Raw genomic sequence first — 27311 nt, forward strand, 5'->3', positions numbered from 1 at the left:
AAGTCATCATGCATATAAATAGACTCGCGCAGTGTCCGTTGCTCAGTTACGTTTTTCTGCGCTTTGTGGGCCTCGGAATCGTGTTGCTCAGTTCGTTCTTCAAGTAGATTCTACTTATTCCTCGAAGATATCATACTTCATTCGATGGCTTCCTCATCCGAACCGTCGACCCCACGGTCCGGCTTTAAAAAGTGTCATGATTGTGGAAAGAAAATGTCGTTGACGGATCTTCACAGGATCGGTTTGTGGTGCCTGGCATTGGAGCACCATTGTTCAGAATGCGAGGACTGCATGTCCATGACGGCGAAAGCCTTGAAGGAGGGTAAGGGGAAGCTCGAAAGAGGTAAGACTCTTAAAACTTCTACTCCTTCGAAAGTTTCCTCGGCAGAGTCGAGACATTCGTCTCCTCGCCGTCACAGGAAACATTCTCGTTCGAGGTCTCGAAGTGGTTCTTATCAGTCTTCGAGATCTAAACAGTCGAAAAAGAGGCGTTGTAGATCACCCTCTTCTTTGTCTTCTTGTTTCCCCGGAAAGGGTCAGCTGCCCCACGAAACGCAGCTCTCCAGCTAAGTGGGAGGAATTCCGTAAAAAGATGCTTAGCGTCTTCGAGAAAGCAGCCTCAACCACCTCGGAGACGGCTAAAAATCAAAACGCTGCGAGTCGTTGCACCCGGCGAAAGAAACAGCCCGAGAGCGTCATGGACCCTCTGGCAAAGGCAGTAAGACTGCATCATCGACGCCGTCGTCGAAAGTCCCTTCGACTCATAAATCTGCGTCATCAACGCCATTATCGAAGGGCCCATCGACACACAGGTCGGTCGAATCGATGCCGTCTTCGACGCCGATGTCGATGCCGATAAAGGACAAACCTACTGCTGTCACTACTTCTCAGTCAGTAGACGTACTGAGGGCTTCGATGATGACCTCGAGAATGTCGTCGATAACCTTGCCGACTCCGAGTAGGATTCCGATCCTCTCGAGTTCTTTGAGGTCTCTTCATACCTTTTCGACGCCTTTTTCAGTTTCATCGAAGCCTTTGACTTCCGCGTCGACAACTTTGACGTTTTCTCAACCGGTTACTACAAGCTTGGCCCCTTCTGCTCTAGAAATGGGTTTTAAGCCATTCCCAAGGTCAGGTTATTTCAGAGCCTTGTCCTCTATTTATGAGGAAGGGGAGGATTCTGATCATGAAAGACCTTTTGGGTTGCAGAGGACTACAACACCTGTACCTGAGAAATTTATCTCTGAAGAGAATAGGTTGAAGGACCTTTAAGAATCCTTGCATGATGCAAGTGGTTTAGATACTTCCCCAGAAATAGAAATTGCTAAACCAGACCCAGGGGAACATGCTGAGACCCCTTACAGAATTTTAATGGCCAGAATAATAGAATTCATCGGTTGGTCTACACCTTCACCTTCTTTTCAACAAGATGATCTTACAGACATTTTAATTAAAGGCCCACAGGAAGATCCTGTGGTTCCCTTTCATACTGCATTGCAGAGGAAAATATCGGCCAACTGGGAAACTCCTGAGGTTATCCCGGCAGTTAATAAAAAATTATGTGCCAAAAATAGGGTATCTGCTTCTGACCCTGAATATTTGGCCAAACATCCAACTCCAGAGAGTCTCGTTGTACAAGCAGCAACTTCATTGAACAGTAGATCTGCATACCCTACTGTTCCACAAGACAGGGATGATAAGAGATTTGACGCTATGTCAAAAAAGGTCTTTTATGCGTGTAGCATGGCGCTTAAATCCATTAATGCTACTTGTACGCTCGCAAGATTCAGCCATACACTTTGGGCGTGTGCTTCATCTGCGGCTGACTGTCTCCCGGAAGGAGAAGAAAGGGAAGCTCTTCTGAACATCATTAAAGATGGTAAAGACGCAATGTGCGAATCCCTTCAAACTGGCATTGATTCTGCTGACAGTATCAGCAGGGCCATGGCGGCAAGTACTACAATCCGCAGGTTTGTGTGGTTGCAAAAGTCTGGTTTTGCTCCAGATGTACAGGCCAGACTTTTGAATATGCCCTTTGACGGCTCTTCTTTATTTGGAAAGAAGGCTGATGACAGCCTAGAGAGGTTACAAACATCCAAGGCAGCAGCGAAATCCCTTGGCGCTGCAATCTGTGAAACTCCTTATCACCCCTCAGGAACCTCTTGGAGAGGTAGGTCCTTTAGTTTTTATTACGCATTCGGAAAAAGCAGAGGACAGCCGGCTCAAAGAGGCCAAAAACGATTCACCCGAGGTGGACGGGTTAAAAGTACAAAAGCCGCAGCAGCAACAGGTGCCTCTTTACCCTCAGCATCTGCGTCAGCCGCCTCTTAACTACTCTGAGGACTCTCCTCACAAGACACCAGTAGGGGGCAGGTTAACTCAACATCTGATGGAATGGCAGGCTATTACGTCAGATGCTTGGGCATTGGAGACAGTTGCCCAAAGTTACTGCCTGCCTTTTCTACGCACCCCTCAGTCATCCACCGGGGAACAATTCTTTGAAGTTTCCAGAGCCGCTCCTTTTGCAGGAGATTCTAGACCTGCTAGAGAAAGGTGCCATAGAACCGGTACCTGTAGCGGAGAAGAACAAGGGTTGGTACTCCCCCCTACTTTCTAATACCGAAGAAGGACGGAGGACTGAGACCTATCTCGGACTTAAGAGAATGGAACAGGTTCCTCAGGAAGGACAAGTTCAAGATGGTAACTCTCCCTCAGATCCTTCAGGCCCTCCAGCTTCAGGAACTGGCTGGTATCTCTGGACCTTCAGGATGCTTATTTCCATGTGCCAATCCATCTCAAACACAAGAAATACCTGAGGTTCACAATTGGCAACTCTCATTATCAATTTTGAGTTCTGCCATTTGGGCTGACCTCCGCCCCGAGGGTCTTCACCAAGTTAATCTCGGTAGTGGCTGAAAGTCTGAGGAGGGAAGGGATCCTCGTCTACCCCTACCTAGACGATTGGTTGATCAGAGCTGTATCTACGGAACAAGCTCAGATCCAACTAGATTATGTCTGCCACTTCCTTCACAAACTGGGCTTCTCCCTCAATTTAAAGAAGTCACAGATGATACCATCAGAGAGACTCCAGTTCATCGGAGCGGTCCTGGACACTTCTCTGGGGAAAGCCTCGCCACCAGAGGTGAGGGCTCAAGTTTTTCTGCAGATGGTCACCAAGTTTCAAAATGCCCAAAGTCTCCCAGCCTTCGACTTTTTGAGGTTGCTAGGCCTCATGGCATCCTGCATCCTCCTTGTGCCAGAGGCTCGCTTGAGAATGAGATCTCTCCAGTGGGCACTAAGAACTCAGTGGTCGCAATTCTCAGGAAGCATGACAGATCTCCTTCAGGTTCCGGACAAAGTGGCTCGAGACCTTCAGTGGTGGGCCTGTCGGGAGAACATTTTGAAAGGAGAACTGTGGATCTGTTCGCCACCAGCATCAACAGGAAGTGTGATCAGTTTTGTTCAAGGGAATTTCCCCCGAGAGGAGCTCTAGGGGACGCGTTTGTAGTGGACTGGGAGTTTCCACTTCTGTATGCGTTTCCTCTAGTCCCTGTCATTCCTCAGATGGTCAGGAGGTTGAGAAGATTCCGGAAAACTATGATCCTAATTGCCCCAGACTGGGCCAGGAGAACGTGGTACCCGGACCTTCTGGACATGTCCATCTGCCCTCCGATTCGTCTTCCACACAGGGAGGATCTTCTCTCGCAGAAGGGAGGTCAGGTTCTCCATCCAGACATCAGAACCCTCAACCTTCACGCTTGGTTTCTGAAAGGTTGAGATACAAGGATTGGGACCTCCCAGATGACGTCATGGAGGTGTTGCTTTCGGCTAGAAGGCCAGCAACAAAGACTTTATACCGCTGCCGTTGGAACACATTTTGTAGCTGGTGTAGAGAAAAGAATATCGAACCCTTCTCATGCGGTACACCAATGGTGTTATCTTTTCTACTCTATTTGGCGAATTCAGGTCTTCAAGTTGGTACGATCAAGGGCTACCTCGCAGCGCTATCGATCTTCAAGCGCACTGCGTAGGAGCCATCATACTTCAAATTACCCCTAGTAATACCATTTCTGAAGGGGTTAACTAATGTCTATCCCCCAAGACCATTCCAAGTTCCCTTGTGGGGCTTTTCTTAAATTTCCTGATGGGCACTCTAGAATGCTACAAATTAGCAGGGAAAGAGCCCCCTGAAAATCTTAGGGCTCATTCAACCAGGGGTATTGCAGCCTCTTCGGCCCTCCAAAGAGGGGTACCGATTTGAGACATATGTGCGGCTGCCACATGGTCGTCCGTACATACCTTTACAAAATTCTACAATCTGGATTCCTCCTCTGGCCAAGAGACTAGATTTGGCAAAGTTGTGTTACACTCTGTTCATTCTTAAAGGGGAATATGGCAATTTTACTCCCACCTCCGTTTACACACCACTGCTATGGGAGTCTATCAAGATGAGGAATACGTTGGAGGACACAATCCCTTCGAAGAACAAGTTACTTCTTACCTTGTAACGTTCTTTTGATGGGATGTTCCTCCGACGTATTCCTTATCGCCCCTCCCATCCATCCCCGCAGTAAAACTTCCCCTTTAGTTGCATCTTACGCTCCTTCAAGGTCAATAACCACTTCATGCACAGCTATTCTTAAGCTTCAAAACGGAACTGAGCAACAACGCTGCGCGAGTCTATTTATATGACATCAGCGCCGATACGGAGGCTGTCGAAGGACACCAGCTCGAGGGACGTCGACGCGCAGCGCCCTCTACTGAAAACATTTTCAGAGGCCAGCAAGCTGGAAGGAATCTATCAAGATAAGGAATACGTCGGAGGAACATCCCTTGAAAGAACGTTACAAGGTAAGAAGTAACTTGTTCTTTCAGTGGAGATGAGGTAAACTCGTGATCCAGGATAGTGGAGAGTGGGGAGCAAACCTCGGACCAGAATTCAGTGAGATGGGGACAAGTCCAGATCATGTGGATATAGGTTGCATCTTCGGATTTACATCTGGGGCATCTGGGAGAGTGATCCTGTAACGTCCGGTGTAATCGAATTGGTGTGTAATGATATCTATGTAAGACTTTGAACTGGTTCATTTTAAAGCGGGAGTTGAACGATACCTCTATTGTGCGAGCGCACATCTGTTTCCAGTGCTGGTTGGTCCCCTGTGTGAGTGTGATTGTCGTACCATGTCAGCGAAGGGCTCCATGGCAATGGCGAAAATGAGCGGGGGAAAAGGGCATCCTTGGCGTGTGCCTCTGGATATCTGCAAGGGGACAGAGCATCTGTCTTCCGTACGGACTCTGGCCGACGGAGCGGTATAAAGCAGTTTTATCCAGGAATGGAAGTTGGGGCCGTATTTGCATTTTTCAAGAACTCGCCATAGATATTTCCACGAGACCAAGTGAAATGCCTTCTGCATGTCCAGCGTAGCTGCCACCGCCTGTGTAGATGGACTGATCCTGCTGATCACATTGAAGATCCTTCTTATATTTAGGGAAGTGGACCTACCAGGGACAAAACCGGCCTGGTCAGGGTGGATGATGTGGGGCATGTACAGGGCGAAACGGTTGGCTAGGAGTTTCGCGTGTATTTTAATATCACTGTTAATCAACGAGAGTGGTCGGTATGAGCCGCACTGAGTGGGGGGCTTGCCAGGCTTAAGGAGCACTGTAATCAGTGCCTCACAGAGGGACGGGGGGGAAGTATTCCTCTGTCGCAGGATTCCTCCCACAGGGCCAGTAGGTGTGGTGCTAAGAGAGATTTGTATTGTTTATAGAAATCCATAGGAAGCCCATGCGGGCCAGGGGCCTTCCTACATGCCAGCGACTCAATGGCCTCCTTAAGTTCTTCTAAGGTGAAGGGTCTCTCAAGGAAGCTGCATGCGTCGGCTGACAGGGCTGAAAGGGGAAGACTCTCTAAGTATAAGTCTATTTCCGGCATCTGGTGGCCGTCGGCCTCCGAGTATAAGGAAGCGTAGAACGAAAGAAACTCAGAATTGATGTCCTGTGAGGAGGTGGCAAGCGAGCAGTCAGGTCTCGCTATGGCCGGAATATTGGGGGCTCCTAGCTCACGGCGCAGTAGTCTAGCCAGCATTCGGCCGGGTCGCTCCCCCTTACCGTATTTCCTCACCGATTGAGGAGAGTCCAGGAACTTAACCTCGTGCTCGGCAAGGGCATGGAACCTGTCTAGCTCAGATCCCAGCGCCGCCAGGTGGCCGGGGTGTGGTCTTCAGCATATCGGGATTCGTGGTTGGCCAGGGCCGATTCGCTGGCGGCAATATCGGCACGAATGCCCTTCAGGATGCCGCTGCTTTTGGAGATGGCGATCCCCCTTGTGTGAGCCTTAAAGGCTTCCCAGAGCACGGCTTGTGTTGACACAGAGTTTGTATTCATCTCAAAGTATTTCTCAATAGAGGATTCAAGTTCAGATGTGAAAACCTGGTCGAGAAGTGAGTGATGGCTCATTCTCCACGGACTGGTTTTATTGGTATCTGGTCCCCAGTGTAAGGACATAAGTACCGGTGAATGGTCTGACAGCGGCCTGGGGAGTATAGCCAGGTGAGACAGGTATCTGACCAGCACGTCTGTAATAAGCCATCTGTCTATTCTAGAGTGGGAGTCGTGAACTGAGGAGTAAAAGGAGTAAGTGCGAGAATCAGGGTTCATCAGGCGCCAGGCATCGACCAGTGCGAGGGGAAGTGTGGTAAGGACAGCATATGCTGTTTTAGATAGTTGGCGAGGTCTAGAGCCTGACCTATCTAGGGTAACATCCAGTATTGTATTAAAATTGCCGCCCCACAAAATAGGAATCAGGGGGTAGTCCTCAAGTAGAGAGGCCAGGTGCAAGTAGAAATCACGGTCGTCAACATTGGGACCATATATATTCAGGATAACCACCTCCTGATGTTGCAGTTTACCAGTGATCAACACATACCTACCAAGTGGATCTATGTGGGAGTGGTGGCATGTGAATTTCAGGCTCTTGTGTATTAAGGTGAGGGTGCCACGGCTTTGACTGGAATAGTTGGTGTAGTACCTCTGGGGCCCCCACTGCCTAGCGAATCGCTCACATTGCTCAGAGCGGGCGTGGGTTTCCTGCAAACATAAGATTTTAACTCTGTGATGCTCAGAGTGAAGCTGAATCTGCCGCATCTTTTTGAAGTTGCCCAACCCCCGGATATTCCAGCTCATGAAGGTCAAATCGGTATAAGCCATATCTCAGGGGGTAGTGATAGTTATTTTGACGGGTTATCAGTAGGTGTGAGATGCACAATCTGAATGTGCTTGGCCTCATATCTACATATACAAAGTGTTCTGCTGTGGCGTGTGCGGCGCCTCCGGTGGCTGTCAAAACTTTTTTTACCCATAACGCCCCCTCCCCCCTTCCTCACCCACATCTCTCCCCCAATCGGAGGGACGAAACCCAACCAGAACCAAAACAAACACAAACTCTTAGGCATCAACGCCTGGGGGACTGTTAGCAGCCGGGCGATGATACCCCGGACAGGGGAGAGAGACAGGAGAGATATACTGTGCAATAGGATCAACCAAAATGTTTGGGATAGGTGCGAGGCGTGAGGGGGTCCCGGCTCCGTAGGCAGGGGACCAGTGAAACATAGAGACTTAGCCATGGGCCCCAGTCACACCATCGCATGTCCAAAATATAGACCCAGCATGGGCAAGTCAGGATCCCGGGGACTCTGCACTCGGGGAACCCGGGAGTGGCGGGATGATAGCTACCAAACCGGGAGTACAGCCAAATGCGGGCATTACCGCGCACTATGCAACAGCGTGGTGCATAAAGGCTACTCACGCAAGGATTAATGGAGCAACATTAGCCAAACTAGTAACCAGTGATCTGCGGCCGATGAACGGCCATCATGACAGAGATCTGCCTCAGTGGTCCACATGTAACTCAAGTGCATCAACAACTATAGTGAACATGAGTTTTTGAATAATAATACGTAGATCAACCAGGAATGTGTTAGTCTATGAACCTCGAGGCCTCCTCTAGAATGGTAAAAAAGAATGTTTTTTTGGAGTGCTCGATCCTTAGTTTAGCGAGGAAAAGCATGGAGTACTTAACTCCCGAGTCTCGAAGTCTCTTTTTGACCGCAAGGAAGGTTTTGCGCTCTTGCTGGACTGCGATGGAGAAATCCGGGTAGAGATGTATTCTTGCTGCCCCAAGAAGTAGCTCCCCCTTGGCCCTAGCCGCACGTAGAAGGGCGTCGCGGTCAAGAAAGTTTAGGATTCTGGTAATGATGGGACGAGGTGGTGCTCCGGCCTGGGTCTCGCGGTCAAGGAGCGGTGCTCTCTTTCAACCGCAAACTGCGCTGAGAGTTTGGGGTTATCAAGGAGTGTAAGAAGGATACGTTCGACATACTCCTCCATGGGCTCTTTAATGTTGTCCTCTGGTACGCCGACAATGCGGAGGTTATTCCGCCGAGAGCGGGATTCGAGGTCGTCATTTTTCTTTTCCACCACCGACACCCGGTTGGTGAGAGGTCCGCGGTGCCAACCCTTGTTTCGATCTCGGCAACCCTACTGTCTGTCCTTTCGATATGGGCTTTTATAGATGATATGGTGCCATTCATATCGTCCAGCTTAGTATGCAGCGTGGTGAAGCCTTCGCGCATGTACTCCAGCATTTTTTGTGAGTTATCGGGGGCCGAGGACGCCGAGGCAGCAGGCGATTCCTCCGGAGGCTCGGTTGGCGATCTGGAGGGTGTTTTGGCAAACATATTTAGTGAGCTTTGCTTCTTGCCAGCCCCAGCACCCTTGGTCATGGTGACGAGTGGTGGGTGGTGCCCAGGGCCCCAGAGAACAACATCGATCAGGAATAACAAGCAAACCCCTGTTGAGTGCCCTGGCCATGGTGCCGCAAGAAGAGTAGTGAGGGCTGTCGGAGGCAGCGTCAGGGAAGTTCCTCTCCGATCCGCAGGACCAGCTGTGTGCCCCCTCCGCAGCGGTGGGGGAGCGTAGAGGCAATGGCGCTACAGGAGCGCCACTTCAGTGTGGTGATGCAGTGTAACGCTCACCTGATTCTCGCAGAGGCGCCGGTCTTGACTGGGCGACTACCGTATCTTCAAAGGTGATGTGTAGCACCCGGTTGGCTCTTTGGGCTGGACCTCTGTGCACTGTATGCCTGACGTGTAGAGTAAGATGTCTCCAGATAGAAAATATGGGGTTAATGAACTGGGGTTATTGGGGTGTCCCTATCTCTTTCCTCTTCTCCTCTCCTGTAGACCCCCAAAGGTTAACGCTCTCACCTTAGGTAAGTGAATGCCGAGCTCTCCATCTGCCTCGGGGCAGGGTGCTGTAGCCAGTTTCTGCACTGGATAGGTAGCGCAGGCCTCTTGACTTCAGAGGACTGCTGTCCGTCGTTTACTGCACGAACGGTAAGTTTCGAGTCATTCAAATGTCTTTTTAAAGTCTTTAGTAATGATGTCTCTTGTTTTGCAGGGTTCCGGCGATGGCGGATGACGGGCTGAAGTGAGTTGAAGATGGAGCCCGTGTGATGAATAGAAGCGCCTGGAAGCACGTGAGTAAGCGCTTGTTGCCTGCTTCACGATGCGCTCTAACTGTCTTTTTATTTTGCAGGTACGAGTCCGGAGCGGCTGCAGGGTGCCGGAATACCCACTGGATTAGATGTGGAAAGGAGTAATGGCACGTGAGTATTAAAGTTCCCCAATGTCTTTAAACGCACCTTGTTTTGTCTTTCAGATGCGGATGCAGCGCCGAAGGCCTCCGGAGCGTGCGAAGAGTTGGTAGGCTTTTGTCTTTCAGATGCCGGAATGCAGTATGAAGACCTCCGGAGCGCACGAAGAGTAGGTAAGCCTTTGCCTTTCAGATGCCGGAATGCAGTGTGAAGACCTCCGGAGCGCACGAAGAGTAGGTAAGCCTTTGCCTTTCAGATGCCGGAATGCTAACCTGTTCTTTCTTGTCTTTATAGGTGTTGCTGAAGACTGGATTCAGGATGGTAAGCCTTTTTCCTTAGGCCCAGGACTGGATGCAGAAGACACGATGAGCGTCCTGCTGCAGAGGGTGCAGAATAACGCAAAGCAAGATTCATCCACCGGGTGTGGTTTAAATAGCCTCCTGTAGTGCTTAGGTGTCTCCTTCCACAGCCACGCCTAAGTAAGAAAAGAGTTCCTGGTAAGAAAAGAGTTCCTGCCTTCCAGAAGAGTTCCAGTGTTCTAATTCTAGGGAGTGGCTCCAGCCCCACCCAACAGGAAAAGTAGTTCCAAACAGAAGAGGATCAGAGGCTCAACTGGCAGGCAAGTAAGCAGCATGGTCTGCTGCAGGTAAGTCCACCCAAGCATTATGAGCCCGGCGCTTCCAGCGCTGGGACTGGGCATATTTATGAGCCTGGTGCCACTGGCGCCAGGACTGGGTCCAAAAGGTCCCAATTGGGACTGGTTGGCACTCGGAACCTGGGTTATGGATCTACTTCCAAGGGAGTTGGGAAAACCCTGACCTTTTGGAAGCAGAGATCATGACATGCAGGAAGAGTAGGCCAGATCAATGGTAGCAGTGGGCCATGTGAGTTAGTTCTGTGAGGTGCTTGACTATGCGACCCCCCAACTCCGCGGAAGAGGAATGAGCGAGGCAAAACATGCACCAATATGGGGGTGCTCCCCTAGACCGTATGGCGTGGAGCGCTCATGTAGTTAGTGCTGCGAGTGCAATCCCGGACTTAGTACACCTCAATGTGGGGGACAGGAGCCCAGTGGATCCAATCCAGCAGATCGTGATAAACAGGCCAGTACCTCTCTACAGCTGCTCCGCTGCAAGGAAAAGGAAGGCCAATGTTCTAGAGGCAGGGGAGGCAGAGGCGTCAGGCGAGGCAATGTCCACCCGGGGGCCGCCCCGCACCAGTCCGAGCCCACTATGATGTGCCACTGACACCAGTAAGTGTATGGTGGGGAAGAGGAAAAAACAGTGGTGCCGTGAGCTCCAGGCGAACGCTTGGCGGGTGCCCCCAAGGTCCCGGGCAGGACGCAGCTTTCACTTAATCTACATGAGCAGGGCCCGACGCCAGCCCCAGCAGCCCAAATCCCACCGAAGCCTGCAGCCGCAGAGGGGCCGCGGGTTGGCCAGGCCAAGAGGCACGGATCCAGCAGCACGGCCGGCCGCCAGGACCAGCGGCGCCAGTTGCACCCATCTCCCCGCACCCTCTACCTTGCAGCCAGTCAGTCGTGTTCATGGAGAGGGGTGCAGCGGGGAGAGGAGGCCGGCGAAGCGCAGAGGAGGCCGCCGCGGGAACCAAGGATGGCACGGGAGATCAGGTCGCAGGATGCCGTTGACGCCGGTGAGGGGGGGGGGGAGAGGACTGGGGGCCGAGATCGGCCGTAGCAGGATGCCACAGTATGCGGAGGGCGGCCTCGCCCGAGGCGGCAGTGCGGTGCGTCCTGGGCTTGGAGCCCCTCCCCCACAGCATGCCGCCAAACTGTGCTCCCGGGTGGCCGAGCGGGCCGCGGTCCCCTGAGTCCGAGGGTGAGCAGAGGGACTCCCGGCAAGATCGGGAGGCGCAGCTCGGCGTCCAGGGCGCCTCCAGCTCCGGGACCTCGCAGGGATGTAGTGGGGAGTCCGCGGCAGGAGTGGCGGGGCAGAATAGGCAGAGTTGGTGACCAGGAAACAAGGATTGTATCCTCTCCCCGTCCGGAGGTCCACACTTGGGCGGCCATCTTGTTTTGGAGCAGCAGCGCCCCCCCAAATTTCTGTTTTCTAAATTCTTTTCCCACCTCCTTCATTGGTACTGTTTTGGGAGTCTGTCATAGATATGGAATACGTCGGAGGACCCAATCCCCTCGAACAACAAGTTACTCTCTTTCCTGGTAACGTTCTTTCGATGGGATGGTCCGACGACGTATTCCACATCGCTCCCTCCCTACCTTCCCCGCTACAGAATTTCTTATGCGATTGCAGCTTACGTTTTCCGCAAGGCTTTGTGTGTCAGACTGGCAGAAGACAGGTGGCACACATTCTGGGAAAAAACTACAACTGAGGCTACGGGCGTCTTGCGTCCTGCTTATAACATCCAGCGATGTCGGCCGTTGGAGGAGGTCCTCGAGGGCGGCGTATCGACGCAGACGCCGAAGATTTTCCGAAGCAGCACAGCTGTGGTGATTACTGTCATAGATATGGAATACGTTGTCGGACCATCCCATCGAAAGAACGTTACCAGGTAAGAGTAACTTGTTCTTCTGTGCCAAAGTCTCTCTGCCATTCAAAGTCTCTTATTTCAGAGGGCTTGATGCAACATGACAAACATTACAGTTCCTTTCTTCTTAGGATTTCACATACACATCTTCTCTGGTGATGTACTGTTCACCTCGGGTCCCCTTGCGCCATGCTCAGACCAAATGTATCTACTTTTCCAAACGTTCAGTACTTCATAAAAATCAAAGACTTTCAACTGCTCAGAATTTTGCTTGACCCATTGCAGGACCACTTCGATTTACAATTACTCGTTCTCTTCTTGATATAATCTATTTCTCAGTTTCACTTTTGCCACTTGTCAGCTGAATACCTTACAGAGACCTTCGATTGAGCACCCACGCAGTGCCGGACCACTCTGTCAAAGGTATTGTATCTTGCTGTTATAATTCAATCACTCATGTGGGGCGCCTGAGAGCCCGATCAGAATGGCTGTGGGGTAATCAAGCTCTGCCAAAGATGGGCAATCCGATGACAAAATAACCTGCAAAGCCCACGCAGATTACCATTTCCCAAACAGATATGGCGGGCTTACAACGTGAGGAGCAGAAAGCTCTTACCCGTGCTAGAATCGCTGATCGGGAAGTGTAACTGGCATGGCTGTGACACAGCGGCCTGTACAAACGGTGAAGAGACGACATCTCATAAAAGCGACAGAGTCAGACCGCAACCGCCGACATTCCAAGCGCCGGGACTGAGACACTCCCTTAAACCTCCACAGCATACCAATTAACAGGATTTTCAGCAGACAATTGATTGCTGAGGGATCAAACGACTGTTCTTATCCAGCACTCCTCCCCGCAACCCGACTCAATCTGCATTAGGAGAAAAAGTGGGACTGGATGGCCACAGCACTGCGTACGGGGGCCTCACCCGCCCGCTGTGCCGACTGGGAACCGCTGTGGATAGGCCACCTTGGTTAAACTACCTTTCAGTGCACCGGATACCTGAGGGACCCTCGCTGCAACAGAAAACAGCGGTAAGTCAACCCACCCCCACAACGGAGCACTGGCTAACCTCCTAACTGTCGTGTTGGCCCCCAGACCACATCCATGAAAGGTCATAGCGGCCCACGGCCCAAGTCTACAAACACTACCCCATGAACTTTAATCCCAATTGAAATAAAGGCACAGACAAACCGGCCAAATAAAGAGGTGATCCAACGTCAGCCGACCCACCCGACATAGACCATATCTTAAGACAAGGTGGGACATAATAAATACACTTCCGCCTGCAGGGCCCCATTCTGCCCGTAGAGCCGACAAGCAATCACTCCGGATCACCCTCATTGACTATGCTGCCTAACATTGCACCAGATGCCTGTGGGCCCGCACTGCAACAAAACATCGGAAAACCAGACTGCCCCTATAACTGAGCACTGACTGGCCGCCTAACTGCCACGCTGGCCCTCAGACCATGTCCATGTGAGGAAACCAAGCCATGGATCCATAACACCGTACAACTTCAGGCTACACATGCTACACCTACTATCCCACAAATGCCAATTCCAAGCATAAGGCATGGGACCCCCTGTAGCTAACTAATTCCATTGGACAGATGTGAAATCAAGCAACCATAGAGGTGCAGACAAATCGCCTGAAACAAGGGGAAGATCCACACCAACACCACGGCAATAAATAAATCACAAAGCATACATGCCACAGGTCTAGGGCGAACCGGCCACCGTGATCGCATGCATTGAGTGTATATAGGAACAATACCCTTGCTCCATAATGCGCCGGGGATGCAGATACCGGCTTATGGTGTACCCGGTGAGCCGGGTGAGCAAAAGGCAGAACCATAGCAACCTTCACAACTAATACCGGGCAACACCTAACGTTTTCTGACCGGACACGGTGTGCTTAAGATACCAACCATCGGATACCGGCACTCGGCAATTACCCACCTAGTTGGCATGGCAAAACCCTCATCGGAGGGCAACATTAGTGGTGATGGGGACCTAAGCTTAATAGAAACACCCTTGCGCTGCTCCTCATGCCAAAAACTCAAGATGGATGTACAAAACCAATTGCAAACAATCCTCACTGAAATGAGAGCCATAGGCAGGAGAAACCAAGAGACAAATACCACAGTTCAGGAAATCAAACGGGACATTCAAGATGTACAGACCTGCCTAAATGTCCAAGCAGAACGCACAACAGAAAATTACCAACGTATAAGTGCACTTGAAGATGATAGCGGGGTGGCCACTACCCAACTAGATGGTCTGAGAGCAAAAGTCGAGGATCAAGAGAATCTCTCACCATGCAACAACCTTTGCCTCGTCGGTCTCCCCGAGCAGGTGGAAGGATGGCATACGTCTATCGTCTCTTCCAAGAACACCTACACATCCAAGAAACAAGGACATATATGATCAAAAGAATTCACAGAGCCCCCATTCCAAGACCTGCGGCCACGGCCCATCACTATGCATCTCATCAACTTCCAACATAAAGTGGCCATCCTGCGCGCCTACTGAATAGCAGGTACAGTTTGCAGCGAAGGGGCAGACGTTTGTATATTTAATGATTACTCTGCCGAAGTGTCTTGACAGAGAAAGATATTTGCTCCCCTATTTGAGGCACTACAAGGCTCAAACCAGAAACACTATCTAAAATTCCCTTGTGCATACAATTGAAAAGAAAGGCACTCCTTTGATGATCCAGAGGAAGCATGGCGCCTCTTGGAACAACAAGAGCTTGTTTCCACAGACTTTCCCACTGAAACAGAGGACAAAGGACTGACTAACCGCACAGATCATTCACAATGGCACCAACAACTAAGATCGAAAGGTAAAAGGCAGCAATCTGGCAGACGACCAACCGGACCCAGCTGCAATTGTACCGACCGCCAACCTGAAAGACTCTGATCATTATTACTCTTCTACGAATGACTCCACTGTACAATGGTTCATGGGACACCCTATTCCACCCACCCTGTCACCGCTCCCATGATAAAACAGGAAACGGATACGATACCAACACCATGGCCATTACATAAGCTACCTCAATCCACGCGGGCAATACCACAATCTTCCACCTTGCGCCATCCCCCGCCCCCCCCCATTTGAGTACCCTGAGACACCGGTGACCCTGTGTGGACCCACCGGCATGCCAGGGGCATGGGCGAGATATCCTCTCTCTCCTGCTCCTCCTTGTGCATGGGCTTACACCATGTAGTATTGGGATACTGTTCGATTGTGCCAATGTTTGGATTACGACTTTCATGTTTGAAGTTGTTTGATATGTTAGGGATTTTAATTGCACACATGTACGCATCACCTGATCAGATAAATGCACTCTGGTACAACCTCTCCACCCACCTCACAAACCTGTCCATGAATCAGTTATGGTTAGGAAGAAATGGCTGACTTAAGCTTAGTGACCCTCAATGTACACGGGATGGGACACCGTATTAAAAGACGGCGTGCACTCCAACAGGATTTACAGAGCGTCATAGCGTTCTTTCAGGAAACGCACCTTGACACATATGAATCTGTGAAAATTTGCTGCAGATTGGTCGGGACAGCCGCTTATTCACTACATGGGGGAAAAAGAAGGGTATCGATCTTAATCCACAGACACATCCCATTTCACACACTCCACACCATAACGGATAAAGACGGGAGATGCACCCTGCTTCATGGCCTTGTCCGACAACAACCCATGACCTCCTATATGTCTACGCGCCAACCATAGATACACCCTCCTTCCCACACACATTTGCAAACTGCGCACATCTAATGGGGAACCTTACTTTTATTGGAGGCGATTGGAACACGATACAACCCTACAAATCCTCATGACGGAATTAGGACTAGTGGATGCATGGCGAGCCCTACACCCAAAATGCCAAGACTTTACATTCTACTTGAACTGCCATAAATCCTACTCCAGACTAGAGTACTAGCTGACCCCTTTCACTGCCTTATCACATATACATCAATGCATGATGCCCCCCACAACGGTTTCAGATTATGCATCAGTAAGTGAGCATGTAGCACTGTTAACACAGTTGTCAATAAAGATGTCTTTTAGTGAGAGCTATATAACTGCATGTAAACCATCTTGGCTACCACCAGCTGTTTGCAATTTGGGGGGTGTTCCCATGATGCCTGAGAATAAAAATTGAGCCTCCCGAGTAGGGATTATTTGCCCCCCTAATCACAATTGAATCCGTTAAGGAGGCCGTCTGGTGTGCAGCTCTGGATAAAGCGCAGGAGAGCGATCGGTCATTATAGTGGTTTAGTTCGTACCTCTGGTGGTAGCATTAAAAAAAACAGGGGCTGCGGGGGGTGTCCCCCGCATTGCCCCGCTCACTATACTGTATGGTATAGTGAGCGGGGGCTGCGGGGGACACCCATGCAGCCGTCCGTTTAAAAAAAAAAAAAGAAAAAAAAAAGGACCCTGCAGCGCCAGTGCTAATTCGAACATTTCGTTTTTGGATATTTCAGCCTCGATAATTTCCCCTTCGGTCAAATCACTAGGATTCATTATAGTATCGGACATCCTTATGTGGGATCAAAATCCCCCTCCATTGGTATCGTCACCGTTAACATAAGCCACTGCTTTGGAGCTGTGAAACAACTACTTTTTTGATGATTGGTAAAAACCCACACAAAAAGTGAAGAAAACAAATAAGTAAAAAAAATAACATAAAAAAAGCAGTGGTAAATGTGGCTCCAGGAAATTCCTACAGGCATTAACAACCCCTGCTGTGGAGGCTGTTTCATCTGCAGTTCCCCTGGAAGAGAGACGTAGGAAAAAAAAGAACTAAGCAGGCCTCTCTGCTGCAAAACCAGGCCTCCCCTGGTACAATACTAGCTTCTCAGCAGCTCAATCACTGGGTGGAACTGGACGAATGAATGGAGCCATCAATCTACTTATTGAAGAGTGGGGAGAAGCGGGTAGATTTATCTCAATAAGTACTAGCACCCTCAAGATTAACTGCCACCAATCTTCCTGGGCCGAAAGAGCAAATTATGAATTCTTGTGGTCTGAATAATTACTCTATGAACTATCAATCGGGCCCTTCGATAGCGCAATGCCCATTTCAAATTTGTATACTCGTGAACAGAAAAGAGCGCTGCTAAGCAAAGGCCCGGAATAGCATAATGTAAATTCCAGCATACAAGCTTCTAGCTCTTCTTACCAACCCACCCACCCACGTGGGATGCCTCTTATTGGAGCTTCTCCCAATCTCTAAGACTGACATTATCTTGAGCCACGTGAATGCTCTCAACCTGTACGATTTAGTCCCAACAGTGCGCTCCATCCTGTCTAGAGATATAGACCAGGTTGAGTTTAGTAATGACCAAGATCTGAACTGGGTCTTTTTACACATTCTTTCAACACTTGTGAAGAACATCTTATTGGAGGCGGCTTTGATGTTGCTTCCTCTGGGTTGTGACCTCTCTGAGGTCACCAGGAATTAAGCTATGGTTCCATGGAAAGCAGACACCTTGGAAATAAGAGGGGATCGAATGGTAGCTTCTTTTTCTCCCTTTAAAAGTGACCTACTCATTTGGCCCCACGAGAACGCCAACAGTAATGGAACCTGTTAAAACGTTAGTGGCCAAAGAGAAGTTAAAAACCTAATCTTGGCTACCTCTGGTGTTATGAATGGAAAAAACATGTGTAACTAGAACAAGGTGAACTACAGAATGATGTGGTGTTTGGATCTTGGAATATAAGGGGGGTTGGACATCTTTTTCAACCTGGGGTCTATACACTAACTGCTTTTGATTTTTTTTTGTTTACAAGAAACATGGCTTACTATCCAGTTTTAGATGGTTATTCTATTTTACTTTCTCCAGCATTGGATCTTTCATGGATTCACATGCTGTGAATATTCCCCGTCGTCAGGCTGGGAATCCCTGGTTACTTTGACTTAGTAATTCTCCTATGGAAAAACTTGACACCTTGTGTCCCATCAGCATCGTCATGGGTGCTTTTGGTCCCCACCAATGGGACGTTGAGTGTATAGCTCTGCCACAGCAGCGTCCCTTCAGATTTCAACCGTCTTTCGAGCTGTTGGGATTCCTAGTGTTTCTCTCCTGAGAGAAGATTACGTTCGTCAAAAAATTAACATTTCTTCAAATTCCTCCATCCGGAGCAACCGACATCTATTCACACGGTTCCAGTTACAACCATGGAATCTTCGGACCAAAGAAGTCCTTATTTAGGCTGTGTGACACTTGCAGCCTAAAAAAAATGATATGAGGGTGACCGACAAATGGAATGTCTTTACTGCCTCTACCCCAATCATTCCACTGACAAATGCGACATCTGCCAGGGTTTCTTACAAAAAACCTGTAAGGACAGGAACCATCGCCTAATCTGTTGGCTCAATGAAGGAGTCTATCCGGCGTCAGAAGTGGGGTCGTCACGGAGTGGGAGAGCAGCCACTCCCTCTGACAAGAGGTCTCCGTCATGGCAAAGGTCCAGGTGTGAGGAGCCGGTGGCGTAAAAATAAAAGACAAGTGACGCAAAATCGTCCTCGGGTCACAATAAGGCCAAACATTCTTTCCCTGTCAAAAGAACCACCAGCTATTGGTGAAGGGTCCGATACTGGGTCTAAACACTCATCCAAGGCCCCGTTGGTAGAAGGAACCATTGGAAAAACCGAGGGATAAAGGCTCACGTCCGTCATCATAACCCACGTCTGACCCGTCCAGGAGCTCTCCTACGACGAACAAGAACAGAGCCAAATCGGCTACGAGGACCTCCTCGTCTTCGATGAAAAAGAAACACTACTCTTCATCGGAAATCGCGAAGATCCTTCTCCGGTCATGAATCATCACCGAGACACCTGTCGATGACCAAACCGTTGCTGAAGTCCACTCCAACGACAGCACCATCTACAACCACGGCATCGAAGACGACACCTTCGTCATGTTCAACGGCTCATCCCTCATTGACGACCACCTAGTCGACGACCAAAAAGCATAAATTGTCCAGAGAAAAGTCTACACACCCGTCGACCACCACTACGATGGAGACTTCGGAATTACCTAATGCAGGACAGTATATTGTCCCCCAAAGGTATTTTGAAATCCCCAACTGGGGCCACAGTGGAGCCACAACCAGGCTCCCCTGGGAATGTCTCTCATAGATTACCCAGAAATCATGCCAGAAAAGATTTTGCATGGAACGAGTAAAAGATTTTGCAGCATGAAATTACATCAGATTTTGAGCCTCTGCGAGAGGAATGTCCAGGTGACATTTAATCCGATCCTGAAGAACAAACTTCAATCCTCCTATCCAAAGACCATCTAGAAAGAAAGACACACCTCTAAGGTTTAAACACCTGCTCTACCATCAACACATTCTGGAATGGGTGGTATGCACCCACAATACCCCATTATAAACCCGCAATCCTTGCATTCCCTGCAAGTGCTTACAACACTACAGACCCTTTTGGGGCAGCTTGATGCTAGGCTTCCGCTCCCTCAGGCTCAGACAACTTGGCCAGACGAAGAAGATCAAATTACTCTGCAGCATTAAAGGGACCCAACCCATCCCTGTAGAGACCACGGCATACTCCCTAGGATTCAAACACCTCCTAGACCTCCACCTCCGTGAGGATTTAGCCCACGTTGATGAGAGCAAGAGGAGGGGGAATTGGTTGAACAGGACACTGGTCGAGGGATACTAGTACCACCACCACCTCCTCGTCTCCACACAGAGCCGACACGTGGGACACAAATGATCCTGACCAAGATGGACAGGCTCAACCTTCGCTTCTAGATGACACTGTGGCTTTTCACTCCATGATGTCTAAAGCATGCCAGGAGATTGGTTTGATTCCAGAAGAGATGAAGGACTGTTTCTCCAGCATGGGGTCTGGCATGGATTCACATGCTCATGAATATTCCCCGTCGCCAGGCTGGGAATCCTCGGTAAAGAAAAAACCAGTATCAGTTTCGTTTCTGATCTATCTTTCGTATTAGTAACCAATCACTGACCTCTGCATCATACTGACCACAGCCAATGACTGCCCTCTACCTAAGCCCCGCCTCTGGCAGCCATCTTCAGATTTTTACCGCACGTTCAAGTGTTGGGAGCCCTCGTGCTTAGCTCTCGAGCTTTTACTGCGTGTTTCACGCTTTTTAGGTGAATTTTCACATTTTTTTTGGTTAATCAAGCCTCAAGCTCCACCGTTTCTACTCCCGTTAACGGCTACCCGTTGCGGGATTTTCCTACGCCCCTCAAGGGTGAAGATTTCGTCGAATCGACTCTTGGAGGATTCCAGAAGATTCGCGGCCTACTTCGAGATGGCCCAGGATGCAAGTTCGTCGCCCGGACCCAAGCTGTTTCGCAACTGCCCTGGATGCGGGCTGCAGAATGTGTTTAAGGAAGACGAACATTCGCGATGCCTCTACTGTCTTCATGGGGACAAGGCTCATGTAGAGAAGGACTGCCAGTTCTGCAAGAACTTGTCAGAGCGGACCATAAGGGACCGTCGATCCCGTCTCGCAAGCTGGTTGGAGAAGGGCTCGACGGGTGAGAAGAAGAAGAAAGGGTCCGAGCGGGCTTCTAAGTCCTGTGCGGGCACCCCGGCGACGGGGGCCCAACACTAGGCCAAGCGCCGTGAGTCCGCTGGCTCCGGGAGCGCCGAAAGGTCGGGCTCTTCGGTCGCCAGGCAGGGCGCACCTTCCCCGGCACCGTCAACCACAAGCCAACGCTCCGGTTCGGGGAAGAGAAAGTCCGAGACCCCGGGTAAGCTTCGGGAGAAGCCCCGTCCGATCTCGGAAGAGGGGGAGCGAGGCGTTGCCCCTCCCCTGAAGGAGAAAGCCCGGGACGCACCTAAGGTGGTGAAGGCCCCTACCCAGCAGGCGAAGGCCTCTATCGAGGCTATCGCGGCGACTCTGGCCAAGCCGGCAGAGACATCGCCAGCGGAGACTGCCTCTGGGACTAGAGTTTCCCTGCCGCCAAGGAGGGAATCCTCTTTTCAACCCATCGTTGTGGCTGCCATGATGGAAGAAGCGAGGGAGGGCACGGTGCCCTCCTCGAGCTCAGAGTCAGCCTCGGAGGAGGAACTGACCGAGGCCGTGGGGAACATCGAAGTCCATTTCGAGAAGGTTCGATCCCGTCAGGAAGATCCTCGGGACATAACCGAGGAAGACGACGAGGGTGAGGAAGAGCGGCCTTCCCTTCCGGCACAGCCGGACCCTAGGCCTCAAGATGGCTCGGCGGCCATTTTGTCTGCCATCCAGTCCTTATGCTCTGAGATAAGGACGAGATTCCCACGGCCCAGGCCTGAGGACCCGCATCCCGGCCCGTCGGGAAGTCCTCAGAACAAACGACGGAGGACCCACTCTCCTCCGCCTGCCCCCGTAAGGCCTACCGTTCCCTCCTCATCCTCCCACGAGTCGGGAGATGACGGTGCGTTGGGGTCGACGACGGAGTCTGAGGGCGACGACGACGGAACGGGTCTCCCGTCGCACGGGCCTCGCCGCCCGACGAGATTGGCTCATTCCACGCCATGATCGCCAGGGCGTCCGAATTGTTTCAGCTCTGCCTGGAGGAGCAGAGAAAGGAAGGTTTCCTCTATCAGCGCCGGGAGGCCAAGAGGAAGACGGTCATCGCGGTGCCCCTAATCGATGACATCTGGGAAGAAGGCCTGTCGGTTCTCAAAAACCCCTAAACGGCACCTGTCAAACGGGACCGGTACGAGAAGAAGTACCGGGTCCCCGAAACCGCTCCCCTGTGCCTCAGGGCCCAGCCAACGGCAGACTCGGTCGTCTCGGCGGCGGCGAAGAAGAAAGCGGCGGGGTCAGGAGCCTCGACGTCGAATTCCCCGCCGACGGCGAGGGAAAGAAGTTGGATGCCATGGGGCGGCGGGTCATTTCGTCGGCGGCGACGACGATCAAAGCGGCCACCGCCCTGGCGATCGTGGCCCGTTACGACAGGGAGCTCTGGTTTAAGCTGGCCCCCATATTGGACTTCCTGCCGGACGACAAAAGGTCCGAGGCCCTGGAAATACTGCAGGAGGGCGAGGTGGCGTCGGACCACGCCATAACGGTGGCAACCGATATTGCCGATACCGGGTTCCGCCAGCTGGGCAACAGGGTTTGCCTACGACGACGGGGCTGGCTCCGGGCGACCGACTTCCGTCAGGACGTCCAGACCAGGGTGTTGGACATGCCGTTCGACGGCAGCAACTTGTTCGGGAAGGCGGTGGACGAATCCCTCCAAGCCATTAAAACGGACATGGAGACGGCCCGTGCCCTAGGAGCCCTTCAGCAACGACGGCCCTTTCGGAGCCCCGGAGGCAGACAGGGTGCCTCCAAGGGATCCAGCGGTGGCTCGTCGTCCTACCGCCAGGCGGCACGCTTCTTGTCTCAGGAGGCCTACAGGGGCCGCGGCAAGCAAGGAGCGCCTCGCTGCCGTCGGCAAGGTGGCCAGGGCGGCAAGGCCTCCACCTCCAAGCAGGACTGAACCGGCCGTGGTCTCGGGCCCCCACCGAAGCGCCCCGGTGGGAGGCCGGCTGATGAATTCCGCCGGCGTGTGGAAGTCCATCTCCACCGACCGTTGGGTGCTGGATACCCTGGCAAGAGGACACTCTATCGAATTCCTGAAGAAGTGCCCTCACGTTCCACCTGTGGCCAGGAAGGAAAGTCACGTCCCGCAACTGCTGTTGGAAGTACGGGCGATGCTCAGGAAAGGCGCCATCGAGCTGGTCCCGAAGAGGCTCCGGGGCTCCGGGGTGTACTCAAGGTACTTCCTCGTCAGGAAGAAGACGGGCGGCTGGCGCCCCATCCTGGACCTTCGTCGTTTGAACAAATACATCAGATCACAAAAGTTCAGGATGGTCACCCTCCAGCACGTACTGGGACAGCTGGAAGAGGGTGACTTTCTATCGTCGTTGGACCTGGAGGATGCATACTTCCACGTTCCCATCCTCAAAAGTAACCGAAAGTTCCTCAGGTTCGTCGTCCAGGGACGCCACTACCAATTCAGAGCACTGCCGTTCGAACTGAAGTCGGCCCCCAGGGTCTTTACCAAGTGCCTAGCACCAGTGGCGGCGCGGCTGCGCCTGCAGGGGATTCACGTCTACCCCTACCTGGACGACTGGCTCATCCGCTCAAGGACGAGGGAACTCGCCGTTGAACACACAGCGAGGACCGTCCAGCTACTCACAGACCTGGGATTCGCCATAAACTAACCAAAGTCCCACCAGGTGGCCCTGTTTCTGGGAGCGAAGCTCGATACAGTGAGGCGCCTGGCGGCCCCGTCGGAGGAACGGACCAAGACCATTCTAGGCAAAGTGCAGCGCCTTCTAGCCACGGACGTGGCCAGGGTGAGGTCCATCAAGTCCCTCCTGGGGATGATGTCCTCTTGCATCTACCTGGTGCGCCTCTGCAGACTACGGATGCGCCCTCTTCAAGAATTCCTCGACGCCTGTTGGATGCAGGCGACTGGCCCCTTCGAAGACAGGGTCCCCCTCAACGAGGGGTTCCGGCGGGCGATTCAGTGGTGGGGTGTTCGAGCGCACCTCACGGCGGGCAAGGACTTTCAGATGCCAGCGTACCAGGAGACGGTGATGACGGACGCCTCCCTGGAAGGTTGGGGCGCCCACACCGGAGATCTCCACGCAAGAGGCCTCTGGCTCCCGGAGGAGAGGCTCCTGCACATTAACGTCCTAGAACTCCGAGCCGTGTTCTGGGCTCCCAAATCGTTCCTCCCGTCGCTCAAGGGCAAGGTGGTGCGGATCTTCACGGACAACACCACGACAATGTTTTACATACGGAAGCAGGGAGGCACCAGATCCCCAGCCCTATCCAAGGAGGCACAGGATCTGTGGCACTGGGCGGTCGCCCAGGGGATGTTCCTGGTTCCCTTCCACCTGGCAGGAGAAAGAAACACCATCGCCGACTCGCTCAGCAGGGAGCTGCGCGCGTGTCACGAGTGGGAGCTGTGCCAGGATCAGGTGGACCAACTCTTCCGATGATGGGGCAAACCCCAAATCGACCTGTTCGCAACAGCGACGAACTCGAAGTGCAAGAGGTTCGCCAGCAGGTTTCCCCAGCCAAGAAGCATGGGCGATGCGTTCTCGTTCCCCTGGGACGGCCTATACCTGTATGCGTTCCCTCCGTTGCCGTTGCTGCTTCGACTCATCAGCCAGCTCAAGAGGTCCCGTTGCAGGATGATCCTCGTCGCACCGGCGTGGCCGAGACAGATCTGGTTCCCGGACCTTCTGGACTTGTCAACGTCCACTCCCATCAAGCTGTCGGCGGACGCGGGCCTTCTCTCCAGAGAAGGAGGCGCCATCTTCCACCACGACTCGGCGTCGCTGAACCTGCAGGCTTGGCTCCTGCAGCGCTAGAGTTTGGAGGCTACGATATACCGGCCGATTGCAGAAAGGTTCTTGCAAAGGCCAGGGCGTCCTCGACTCTCAAATGCTACGGTCATAAGTGGAAGAGGTTCTCTATCTGGTGCAGAGCACAGAAGATCAACCCCCTACGGATTACAGCCCCTCAAGTGCTGCCGTACCTGCTATCGCTGGCAAAGGCTGGGCTAGCCCATGCCTCCATTAAGATTCATCTGGCGGCGATCTCCAGATATACCAGAACCACAGGACGGATGTCCCTGTGGTCCCATCGACTGGTGAAAGAATTTATGAAAGGACTTTTCCGGTCGTTCCCGCCGGTGAAGGCCCCGGCGTGGGAACTTAACGTGGTGCTGACCAGGCTCATGGGGCCCCCATTCGAGCCGATGCACTCCGCACCGATGAAGTTTGTGTCGTGGAAGACTGCGTTCCTGGTGGCCATTACCTCTGCACGACGAGTGGGAGAGATCCAGGCCCTATCCTGCAAGGCACCGTACTTGACTTTCCATGCCTCGAGGGTGGTGCTTAGGACGCACCCCTCCTTTATGCCCAAGGTACCGTCGGACTTCCATCTTAACGAGCCCTTGGTGTTACCTGTTTTCTTCCCGTCTCCGTCGCCGGGTGAGAGGACTTTGCACTCGCTGGATGTGGCTAGAGCGCTGAAGTTCTACGTGGACCGCACGAAGAGTTTCCGGAGGACATCACAGCTGTTCGTGAACTTTGGACCTGTGAATCAAGGGAAGGCTCTCTCAAAGTCTTCTATTTCCAGATGGCTCTCCGGCTGCATCATGCACTGTCACCGGTTGGCTAACCGACCGCTGCCAGGCCGTCCGAGAGCCCATTCGACCAGAGCGGTCGCTGCTACTACGGCGTTCTTATCTAGTGTGCCCCTGCTGGACATCTGCAGGGCTGCTACGTGGAGGTCGACGCACACCTTCACGAGATTCTACTGCGTCGATCGGGATTCCAGGGAGGAGTCCAGGGTCGGCCAAGCAGTGCTGCGCAACTTGTTCGCTTAAGGTGAGCCTGGTGAGGAGGTAAGAGATGCTTAATGTTGAGTTTTTGTATTGCTTAATGTTGAGCCTTTTACCACCCCCCGTGGTTGTGCATGTGTGTACTGCTATTTATTCTTATATTCATGAGCATGTGAATCCATGCCAGACCCCATGCTGGAGAAGGAACAAGTTACTTACCTGTAACTGTTGTTCTCCAGCATGGGCCTGGCATGGATTCACATGCAAACCCTCCCGCCTACCCCTCTGCGGCTCTTCACTTGGTTATACTGCCACTTCACGTGCTACCAAATCTGAAGATGGCTGCCAGAGGTGGGGCTTAGGTAGAGGGCAGTCATTGGCTGTGGTCAGTATGACACAGAGGTCAGTGATTGGTTACTAATACGAAAGGCAGATCAGAAACTAAACTGATACTGATTTTTTCTTTACCGAGGATTCCCAGCCTGACGACGGGGAATATTCATGAGCATGTGAATCCATGCCAGACCCATGCTGGAGAACAAGTTACAGGTAAGTAACTTGTTCCTTCCTCTTCGACCACATCGGTAAACGCAGGAAGGCTGTGTTTTCCATACGCATTCTGGATCATGATTGGCAGGAGGGGTTCCATACTCTGAAGCATCCTTTTACAGAGCTGGAAATTAAAGGTAGGCTGTATAAGAAGTTTAAGGCTCCAGACACAACACCAAAATGCCTCACCTCGCAACCCGCTCCAGAGTCAGTCTTATCAGCGGCAGCAAGCCGCAAGGCTCGAACGCAGCATAAGTGCGTCACTCCTCCAGACAATGAAAACAGGAAAATGGATGCCTTCAGAAAAAACTTTTGGCAATAGTTGCTCGATATGATCGAGAGATGTTGCACCGTCCGGCTCCTATATTGGAACACGTGCCGGAACAGCAGAGGAAAGAAGCCATGACGCTGGTGCGTGAAAGGTAGGAAGCCTCAAATCGCAGCATCAATATCGCTGTAGACCTTGCTGAAATGGGGTTCAAACAAATTGGCAATGGAGTAGTCCTCAGACAGCAAGCATGGTTACATTGCACCGATTTTCGGCAGGAAGTACAGCACAAAGTGTGTGAAGGAGAAAATCTGTTTGGGGAGAAGATTGATTAGGCCCTTGGAGCCATGAAGGCAGGTTCGGACACTGCTAGGTCTCTTACAGCCCTGCACGGCAGGCGGTCCTTTTGCTCCTTTCGAGGAGCCTCAGGTAATTCAAGATTCTCAACCTCTAGAGACCAGAACTATAGTAGACCCAGATACTACTCTCAGGGCTACAAGAGGAATTACCAATCCTGCCAGCGCAACAGAGAATACCATCAAGGTCAACGAAAGCGTGGATCTGCCACCTCCCAAAGAGGTAGGCAAAATAAGGCACAAAAATGACTGCCTCAGGGGCAGATGGGTGGGGGGAAATGTGGCGCTCTACCTCGACGAGTGGCAAACAATAGCAAAGGACAGGTGGGTGTTGGATGCAATCCAGTACGACCACTTGAATTCAAACGCGCACAAATCCCGATGCCTCCCGTAAAGGTATCTCACCAACACCTTCAGATTTTACAGCACGAGCTACGTCAAATACTAAGGAATGAGCCATCAAAAGAGATCCTTCTTTAGAAAGAGGAAAGGGAGTATACTCCAGGTACTTCGTCTTAAAAAAAAAAGACGGGAAGTGGCGCCCTATCTCGGATTTCCAAAGGTTAAATAAGGACATCAAAAAGCAGACGTTCAAGATGGTAATACTGCAGGAAGTCA

At 51.7% G+C, this 27311-nt stretch overlaps 1 protein-coding gene across 1 annotated transcript in view; it reads left to right on the forward strand.

Annotated features, from left to right (window-relative positions):
* Positions 1-27311, forward strand: part of CWF19L2 (CWF19 like cell cycle control factor 2) — a 2067169-nt gene that overhangs the window by 208687 nt on the left and 1831171 nt on the right. The gene's annotated exons all lie outside the window — the stretch shown is intronic.

This window comes from Ambystoma mexicanum, chromosome 7q (assembly GCF_040938575.1).
Source record: "Ambystoma mexicanum isolate Mex_15411 chromosome 7q, UKY_AmexF1_1, whole genome shotgun sequence".
Taxonomy (NCBI): Eukaryota; Metazoa; Chordata; class Amphibia; order Caudata; family Ambystomatidae; genus Ambystoma; species Ambystoma mexicanum.